The following is a 10,593-nucleotide window of genomic DNA, read 5'->3' on the forward strand; positions in this document are numbered from 1 at the left end:
TCGTGAAGAGCAACGGCGAAGCTAGAGGTGGCCACGCAACTAGAGCTGATTCGTGCATGAGGAGGTGGGACACTGGTGGCCAACAAACCCAGCAGAGAAATCACCGTGTTGACTGGGTGCGTGGAGATGGAGCTTCGGTAGATCGTGGCCTCGCTTCGGTGGGGTTTTCACTGGACGCACGAAGAAACTGCTTGGGATTTCCGTGAGTGGAGGCCTCACGGTCAACACCAGCTTCGCTGGTTGACTGAACTGAACGTAATAGTTCAGTGGGTGGAGCTGCCGCGTGGAGACAAGCTGCAGGGGTCTTCAACGTGGAGAGGGACGCCTGGCCGTAAGGGGCTGAAGAAAACGAGCAGCTTCGGTCACGTGGATGCAAGAGGCAGCAGGTGGCGTTGTTGGTCAACCAAGGACTTCACGCGATGGGAAATTGACCAAGACGTGGGCTGATGAAGACACAAAACACGGAGCAGCTCCAGTGAAGATCCCGTGGGCTGGCTTCTTGGTGGATCGTAGCCTTCAAGGGTCAACAAAAGCTGGTTTGTTGACTGCATATGGAGACAAGAAGCAGCATCAATTGCTGCTTGATGCGTGGCCAGCTGCAGCGTGAGACAAGGAGGTCCACGGAAGAGAGAAAGGGGCTTCGTGGGTTGTTGCAACAGGTGAAGTCGCGAAAGAAGTGGGTCGCTGGTCAAAGAAAATGGAGGGGCTTCAGTTTTCTCGAGTGAAAGAAAGGAAGATGGAGAGGAAGCCGTGAAGATGGATAGGAACGGAGGAGAAGGCAGAAGCGGTAATGATGAAGACAGCGACGGGAGGGACCCAAAATCAACAAATCTAAGACATTCCCTTAATTGCTTGTCCCCCTCCTTTTTCTTTATCCTTATCTTGGTTGGTTTCTAATACTTTCTTGTAAAAATCTTTATAAACCAATCAAATTTGAAGCCTAAAATTGCTGCCACTTTCCAATCCGAATTTCACATTTTGATCTTTAACTTCATCACTCAATTTCCCAAATTCGACGTCAAATTTTGGTGTAGAAAAATCCCAAATTATTTTCTATAAATCCCTGACACACAACGGCTCAGTCTGGAAGTCCACTTTTCTATCAATTTAGCCAATCTAAACTCCTGCCAAATTTCCGCGATGTCCGAAACGGTTTTCTGTAAAAATTCCTAAATCTCTTAAAAATCTTCTGAGACTGAGTTGACGTTAAAAATAGCTTGTGACATCACCGAACTTTCGAATTCTGAAATCAAATTTGAATTGGCGGTTAATTTTCATCCGACGTGTTTTTAGCGAGACCTAGACTATCGGGTAGTTTTAGAACTTTCAGGGGCAATTGACTCGTGGTCGATTTTCTTCGAGCCACTGTGAACCCACTCGACTCATTGGCAACTCGCTTGTCGTGAAAATCTCGTGGATCCAAATATGGACACAGGGTACCAAAACAATAAGAAAATCAGTCTAGAGCCGGTCGAGAATTTTCCAATTTAGTGGAGTCACCCACGATCGGCCACACATCTCGGTCGAACAGACCTATCTTTGATCTCAAATCGATTTTTAACCGTGCCGTAATTGCCTCTAAAGATGGACACGGTCAAGAAGCCGATTCATGATCGAGTTCTCAAGTCTAATTGCTTTAAAATTCCTAATAATTTCCCCAGATAATCGAGTTATCTCAAGAATGATCAGTTTTGAGAATAGCCCTATAGACGCGTTAATGAAATGCCCGATTTATTCAATAGAAGACAGGGTTGAAAATCTGGATGTCACAAATTTACCAACTTATTTTATGTTCCTTGTACGCTTTATTAAAATGACGTAAGTACTTTTGGTCCTTTTTTTCCTAGTCGATTGAAGTTGTATAACTTTTAGAATCAAGTCCGTTCGGCTCCAAATCTAAACAATTGGAACTGACAAATCTTATTCCCATAATTTCACATTTTCCTCTATTCTACTTTGATGACCTGCGTGTTCATCCAATCCTCAAATTTTTCTTGACCCAAACATAGTATTAGATTTAATCGTCTCACCTTTGATAGACACGCATACTAAATTTCAAACGGGCGAAGGAATATATTGAATGTTACTTAATTAAAGGGACTATCCATTTAGTATACTCTCAAGCGAGTAAACTTTCTTACTCTTCGTTATATAACAATGAGTCGTTTGGGTCAAAGCAATTGACTAATCCCCTTTGAGTATCGCGGTCCCTCTACCCCATATAACGCGGGTAATTATTGGTGATATATAGGTCTATGCTCTTGGTACCTCAAGAGAAATGTACAAGTGCGGTAATTCAAACTCAAATCATGAGCCCAGGTATTGAACAAAATTGCAGTCCCCCAAGTAAAGATAATTACAAGAATTCTTTTTCTCTCGATAATGCAGAGTCTTCTCTCCTCTCGACATGCAGAGTCTTTTCAACCCATTGAAATACATGGTTATCCAAACCCTAGACCCAAATGACATCCCTGTTGGAACCAAAAGAATTTGGAGGGAGAGAGTATAAACACACAAAGAGAGAATATATTACACAATATGCATTGTAGAGGCTTAATGGAGTACACACACAAGCTTTGCTAAGCTTAAAACTCTCTCATACTCTCTCTCTCTCTCTAAATAAACTAACGTAACCCTATATTTATAAGCATCTTCACCGCCTGGACTTCACCGCCTAAACTCCACCGCCATTATCTTCAACGTGCAAGAGTTGAAGTTGAACTTTTCTTCTTGGCAGTCAAAAATTGTGGGCTGCGAATTCTCTTCTTCTTCTTCTTGCTGTCTTCAGTGAGAATAAAATATTGCCAGCCGCAAGTTGCTTTCCTTCCTTTCCTTCGTGCTCTTGAAGTCTTCAGCAGCAACTATAATATTTTATTGTGTGCCCCTTCCTCTTGATGCTTGTAGTTTCTTCAAGAGTTTTCTTTTTCGGCGGTTTACAAACCGACTAACTCTTGCTTTCACACACTTAGCCAAAAAATAATTAAAAGACAAATAAGCTAATCAAAACACAAAATCAATTTTACTATCTTCTAACAATCCCTACCTTTATCCAGTCCATCTCCTTGTTATCTACTCCTTCTCCATGGTCGCTTTCTGTTGTTTCTAACTGACCTCAGTTTCTTTTGTGCCTGTTGCAATTCTCTTAACAATTGATGGTGCGTCCGACTTCCGGCAGTAGCTCATCTTTATTTTCGTCGCCCATTCCACCTGGTTTGTTCTCTGCACGCTTCATCTTCTTAGCTCTCTACACAATTTCTATGTTGTATCGACTGGTTTCCCCTCTGCATGTTTGGGCATTGCTTTCTCCGCTACATTAGATGACTGGGTGTGCTGTCCTTCCCTCGCATTTAATTGCGGATCAATTTAGAACGGTTGATAGTTATTTCTCTGCTCTCCCTTCGGTGTGATGGACTCGGAGGAATTTAGTGACTCTGTGCGCCTAGTGGCTCTCTGTTCCAGATTGGGTCGATTAACCACTGAGCAGGAAATAGAGGTATGGGATGATGCACCTCCACCTGAAAAATTCGCAGAATGTAGTTTAACTTTGGTGGGCAAAATTCTGTCAAATCCTTCTATCAATTTCCCAGCATTCCAGAGTACGTTAAAAAAGGCATGGCAGACAGAAAGAGTTGAATTCACACAATGTGAAATTGGCCTCTATGTAGTGAAATTTCATTCCGTCGCTGATAAACAGCGAGTTCTTGAGGGAGGCCCTTGGCTTTTTTCGGGTCATCTGGTTATTTTCAAGCCATGGCAGCGCAATATCCCCTGCATTGTTATGATTTCTCAAGTTGTGCTTTCGGGTTCAAATTTTTGGCCTGCCATTGGAATGGACTACTGAAAAGATGATTACAAAGGCTATGCAAGACATAAGCCGTGTATTAGAGGTCCGAGTTGACACTAAAGAGGGACTGACATCAAGGGCTAATCGAGTGAGGGTTGAATTACAGTTGCAGGAACCTTTAAGAACAGGGAAATTGATCCGTATCGAGGGGAAACTAATCTGGCTCGATTTTCGCTATGAACGCCTTTCACATTTCTGTTACTCTTGTCGAAAGTTGGGTCATTATGCTATGTACTGTAAAGACATCCCCTATGAAGCAGCTAAATTTGAAGGAAGGGATACTATGGCCTATGGCCCATGGCTTAAAGCTGAAGTTAACGAAGCTAGTCCTTATTGGCATATTTTTTACACTCCTCAACGAGTATCAGACAAGTCATAAGAAAGTATACATGAGACGCCTCCGTCACAACTTCCCATTATTCCTCTCTTGCCCCCACCAACAATCAATGAGGCAGCAAAGATGGCCAAACCAGTAGCTCCTCCAGCTCATCAAGTTAAAGATTATGATAAACAGCATCTTATGGAGGCCGGCATGGAAGTGACTCCTCTTCATACTGCACTTATTCCTGCAACAGCTAAGATGAAGGGTATTCAGTCCTCAACTATGGATTTCCAACAATATAAGAAGAAGAAAAGTTCTCGCCAGCCAGCAGAGGTGAGTGTGGCCAAAAAACATAAACGTTATATGCCATACGATACAAAAGGTATTGTTCTGCATGACCTGGATGATGTAAATTTAATGGAAACACCTGCGATTGATGCGGGGGAAGCTAAACATTGGGCTATGGTGGCTGGCCCTAAACAGCCACCGCCTCACAAATGAAAATCCTGTGCTAGAACTGTCAGGGTTTGGGTAATCCCCTAACAGTTCAAGAGCTTAAGGCCATGCGGCCAAGGAAAAGCCCAATATAGTTTTCATAATGGAAACAAAGAATAGTGAAGCGAAGATTACTAGTATTCAGCGCCATCTTCATTTCAACAACGCTCATGTTGTAACCCTTTTGGTTTGGCGGGAGGTTTGGCAGTCTATTGGAATAACCAAGTTTCACTCAAAGTGCTTCGTTCAACGACGAATTATCTTGATATGACTTACAGGGAAGAGCAGCACGACCGCACTATTCATCTTACTTGTATTCATGCTCCAACTTATTATCAGCGTAGACAAATTTTGTGGGATGAATTGAGAGCGATCAGTTTGGCTAATGTGCTACCCTGGATCTGTGTGGGTGATTTTAATGAAGTGCTTTATCCTTGGGAGAAGGTTGGGAAACGGCAGGTGTTGGAGAAATCTTCCTAAAGTATTTTGAAGCTGATAAAACGTTTTCATCAGTCTAGTCTGAAAATTTGCAAACTCTACTAAAAGTCTGAAGACCTCTGGACAGCCAGACTCAAGACTCAAAGTCTATTCTCATTGACAGTTTCTAATCCGTCGAAGAAGGGCTATCCAGGACTAGATGTTTCGTTAAGGATTTGACCTTATCGACTGGAGAAGATCTCTTGGCTGGATATGACATAACGGAATCCTTTATTAATTTAAAGATTGAGGATTCGATGATTGGCGAAGTATACTTGGAAGGTTCTACTTATGGAAACCAAGATCCTAATTGTATGGGCGAGCAGGATTGATGGGTTATCGACATGTTCCTTAAATAGCTCGAATGATCTTCCTAATTGATTATGTCCAACGGGAAGATTGGAAGAATTCCTTTGGTAAGTGCCAACGGGTATGATGGCATAAAATAGTATATAAGGAAGACGTTCCAGTTGTTCGAGTGTGTGCGCGATAGAAGAATTCCAAAGTCTGAAGCTCTTTATTCTTAGTCAATTCATTTTCTGAGCGAAATTTTGTACGCAAAAGAGAGTCCATATTCTTGAGAAACCTTGAGGAAGTGTGGTAGAGTATCTACACCGTGGAATCAAGGGAGAACCTTGTAACAACTCTTTTGTTCATAGTGAAATCCAGGCCGGTGGGTCGTTAGTGCGGAAGAGTGGACGTAGGCTTGGAATAAGCCGAACCACTATAATTTCTGTGTTCATTTTCTCTTCCCTACTCTCTGCTTTACTTTGATCATAATTCTTTTTGTTAACGAAAAGAGAACTTCCTTTCTATTGTCTGTTTAGTATTGCTCTCTTATCTCGAGAAAATATTTTTACACCTATTCACCCCCCTTTAGGTGCTTATACTAGTTATCTCAAAGCAGGCACTACCTTTTCGTATGCTGTCCTTTCGCCAGGTGATAACTGACTGTGCCTTTATGGAATTAGCTAGTAAAGGGTGTCAATTCACATGGACGAACAACCGAGCAGGTGATGAAACGATGAAGGAATGTTTGGACAAGGCCATGTGCACGATGGAATGGCGACTATTATTTCCTGAAGCAGAGGTCTATGCGCTGCCCGCGGTAGGTTCTGACCACAGCCCCTTGCTCATTAATACTTCAGCTTCCTATCGTAAACGTGGGAAGTATTTTGTTTATGAATCTTATTGGAATGAGGATGAAGAGTGTCGACGAGTAATTTCAAATGCATGGAATTCACTGCAAAGGCCGAGTACGGATTTTATCTCAAAACTGAAGAAAGTTTCTCTAACATTGTCTAAATGGAGTCGATCCAAATTTACTAGGGGTGATCTTAAAGTCCAGGCTTTGCAGCAAAACTTCAAGATATTACTAACCAGTAGCATTGTTCCTATAATGGGCTTGAAGCAAGTCATATTAAAGAGGAAATACGAAGGATTTGGCAACAATAAGAGCAATACTAGGCTATGCGTTCGAGAATTCAATGGTTGCAGTGAGGCGATAAGAATACTAAATTTTTTCATGCTGCTACGCTTCAAAGAAGGCAGAAAAATCGTATTATCATGTTGCAAGATGATGACCAGCGATGGGTTCGTGACCCTGAAACTTTGAAATCTATGGCATCCAATTTCTTTGCTGGTTTATATACAATAGTGGGAGACAGAGACTATGGACCCATTTTAGCTCAGTGCTTGCCGGTTGTTACAACAGAAATGAATGATAGGCTGCTGGAACCGATAACTTTAGAGGAGGTTAGGTGAGCTACTTTTCAGTTAGGCACAACTAAAGCCCCTAGCCCCGATGGTTTTAATGGTTTGTTTTACCAGAGTCATTGGGAGGTCATAAAGGATGATCTCTTTCATCTAGTATAAACTTTCTTTCAGTCGGGACGGCTACCTACAAATCTAAACCAGACCATTATCGCTTTGGTTCCTAAGACGCCTCATCTAGAGAGACTAGATCAATACCGACCGATTAGCCTTTGCAACTTTGCTTATAAAGTGATCTCTAAGGTACTTGCTAATTGTTTGAAACCTTGGTTACCTAATCTGATTACCATGGAACAATCAGCTTTTGTGAATGAACGACAGATACAAGTTAATATCTTCATTGTTCAAGAAGTTTTGCACCAGTTTAGGAACCACAGGCGAACGAGAACATTCCAGGCAATCCTCAAGACTGATATGAAGAAGGCATATGACAGAGTTGAATGGGATTTCCTTAGAGACTATTTCCTCAAAATGGGGTTCCATCCTAGGTGGGTACATTTGATACTACAATGTATCACCACCACGTCTTACAGTGTCAGATTTAATGGCGAGCTACTTCCTTTCTTCTCTCCAACACGTGGCCTCAGACAAGGTGACCTCTTTCGCCATATATCTTTATTATAATAGCAAATGTTTTATCAACTCTGATAACTCAAGCAGTCAATATGGGGAATATAAAGGGTATTCAGCTTAACAGATGGTGTCCTATCTTGACCCATTTATTTTTCGCGGATGATGCAATCTTTTTCCTTGAAGCTAAACTTAGGGAATGCCAAAATATTGCCAATATTTTAAATCAGTATTGTATGGACACGGGACAGGAGTTGAATCGAAATAAATCGGGACTCATTTTCAACAAACATTGTCCTATGGGTTTACAAGAGAATATGTCGTCTGAGATACGAATACCAGTGCTAACAAGGTATGGCAAGTATTTGGGAATTCCTTCGATTGGGGCCGCTCTAAAAAGGAAATGTTTTCTTGGCTGCAAAGTTAGAAGGATGGAAAGAAAAGTTCATTTCTAAAGGAGGAAAGGAAATTCTCATTAAATCTATCATCCAGTCAATTCCTCACTATGCTATGTCAATTTTCAAACTTCCTATGTCTCTTTGCAAATCTATTGAAAGAAGTATAGCTCATTTATGGTGGAAAAATGATCAGAACAGAGCAGAGATACATTGGAAGAATTGGGATATTCTAAAGAGGAGTAAGGACAAAGGCGGTCTAGGATTTCGAGATCTTCTTGAATTTAACAGAGCCATGCTTGGCAAGCAAGCGTGGCGATTATTTCAACAGCCTGAAACTTTATAGAGTCAAGTTTTCAAGGGTCTGTATTTTCATTCTGCTGATTTCCAATGGGCGTTAAGAGGAGCTACACCATCGTGGGGTTGGCAAAGTATGTTAGTGGGCAGGGATGCTATATTACCTAATGTTCAATGGTCGGTGGGTAATGGCAGGAACATCAGAATCCGTTAGGATCGATGGTTACCAAGAGGCATTCTTGGTGGCCCTGCGACTAGAAAGGAACCAAAACTGGTGGCTGATCTCCTCGATCCCATCCACAACAACTGGAACACATCTCTACTCAGATAATTTTTTGATGACCAGATTATAGCAAGATTCAAACCATTCCAGTTCAACCTGCTTATGCTGAAGATAAACTAGTCTGGACAGCCACAAAGGATGGCCAACATACGGTGAAGAGCAACTATCATGCATTGTCTAATCTTAACAGCACCACAACAGCTATGCAGCATCAACATCATACCAGCATCCTACACTTATGTGTAAACGTATCTAGGCCATGCGAAACAGCTCCAAAATTTGCATATTTCTATGGTCGGTATGTCAAAACGCCATTGCATCTCGAGCTAACTTATTTCTGAAACATATTATTACCGATCAATTCTGTCTTATTTGTCAACATAGCATTCTAGAAACTTTAGAGCACTTATTCCTACTCTGTCCATGGACTACTGCTATCTGGGCTCACCCACAAATTAACATCGACGTCCAGCATCATACGATCACTAGATTGGAAGTTTGGTTAGCCGAAAAGGTTATTTTGTCGAATTACTTACCTGGTTTGGAGCTTGTTGCAAACACTCTTTAGCAAATTTGGCGAATGAGGAACGGATTCATCTTCCGTGGCCATCGTCTGGACTCAACCTTCGTAGTAGAGAACGCTTTAACACAGACTCAACTGTATAAAGCCAGCATCCCACCAGCCTTTTTGATAAGACCTACAGCACTGCAATACCCACATCGGCTTTGGAAACCACCGGATCCAAGTACCTTGAAATGCAATGTTGATGCCTCTTTTCAGCCAGGACACACATATGGATTGATGGCTGCTATATGTCGAGATCAGTTTGGAAGACTTACTAATGTTTATACTATGAGATTTCCCGCTGCATCTGCACTGATCGCGGAGTTTCAAGCTCTAAACTTAGCGCTCCACCGTCTACAGCGACAAGAACTTCATCAGGCACCGATCGTCCTTGAATCGGACTGTCGTATTGTCGTTGATGCTGTCACGGGAGTGGAGACGTTGCCATGGGAGACTAGAGCTCTTCTTGCGGAGGCGACTGCGTTACTTTTGTCTTTCCCTAACCTATCGGTTCGTTTCTGCAAGAGAGAGGCCAACACTATGGCCGACTAGACTGCTAAGGCCCACCAATTTGCAAATTCGGCACAGAATTGGAATATATTGCCGCCCGTTATTTTGCTAGACCTTGTATATGCTGACGCCCTAGCGGCTGGATGTAAGTTACTGAAATTATAATACAAAGTCTATTTTTGACAACAAAAAAAAAACTCAAATCATGAGCCAAAAAAAAGACAAGGTGGGAATTTTTTGCTACAAGGGTGTTTTTTATCAATTAGGATCGGTCTATTAAATGAGACATATATGAACCCACCAACCAAATTTTAGCATATTAATTGATTAGTATATCTCTCCTTACTAATTCAACGATCTACGGGTGATTTGTACGAACTTATATAATGAGTTGCAGGAATCTAATCCGATATAAATTATACGTTTAATTATAGCCTCATGTTAGGGAAGTGTGCTCCTTCTTGTTAGTGTATAATTCGATCTCGAGGAATCTTATAAAAAATTTGGCCAAGAAATAAGCCGGTGCATACGAACACGAGTTAAAGCGTCTGGTTTTTTTTATTCGGATTGATCCTCCGATAGTTAAGTTATTGAAGAAAAGATCTGTGTAGGTACTAATCTTAACAGGAAGAAAATGAGGGAAAGACCGGAAACTTTACTTGAGACCTTTATGCAGCATTTTATAGACAAGCTTACAGCTAACATAATGTGATTTGGTTGAGACAAATGTATGTGGGGACTTTGCCATGACAAGTAATGGTTTGGTTGGAATGTATTCTTTTGGGACAATTATTTTTAAAAAAAATCATAAATTCACTATATGGCCACTAATCCAATATTAAATTTTTCAATGTGGCCAATATAGTCCTAAGCCACCTAACAATTTTTTAATATAATCCATCCAACTAATTTATTACAAAAATCGCTAATATGACAGTCCAATTAGCATTTCCCATCATACGTGACACGATTGGCAGTTAATATAGACAATTTTTTAAATGCAACGATGTTCTTTTGAATTTGTTTTTAGATTTTTTCTTTATTTTCTATTCTTTCTTCTTC

The sequence above is a fragment of the Eucalyptus grandis genome, chromosome 7 (assembly GCF_016545825.1).
Source record: "Eucalyptus grandis isolate ANBG69807.140 chromosome 7, ASM1654582v1, whole genome shotgun sequence".
Lineage (NCBI taxonomy): Eukaryota > Viridiplantae > Streptophyta > Magnoliopsida > Myrtales > Myrtaceae > Eucalyptus > Eucalyptus grandis.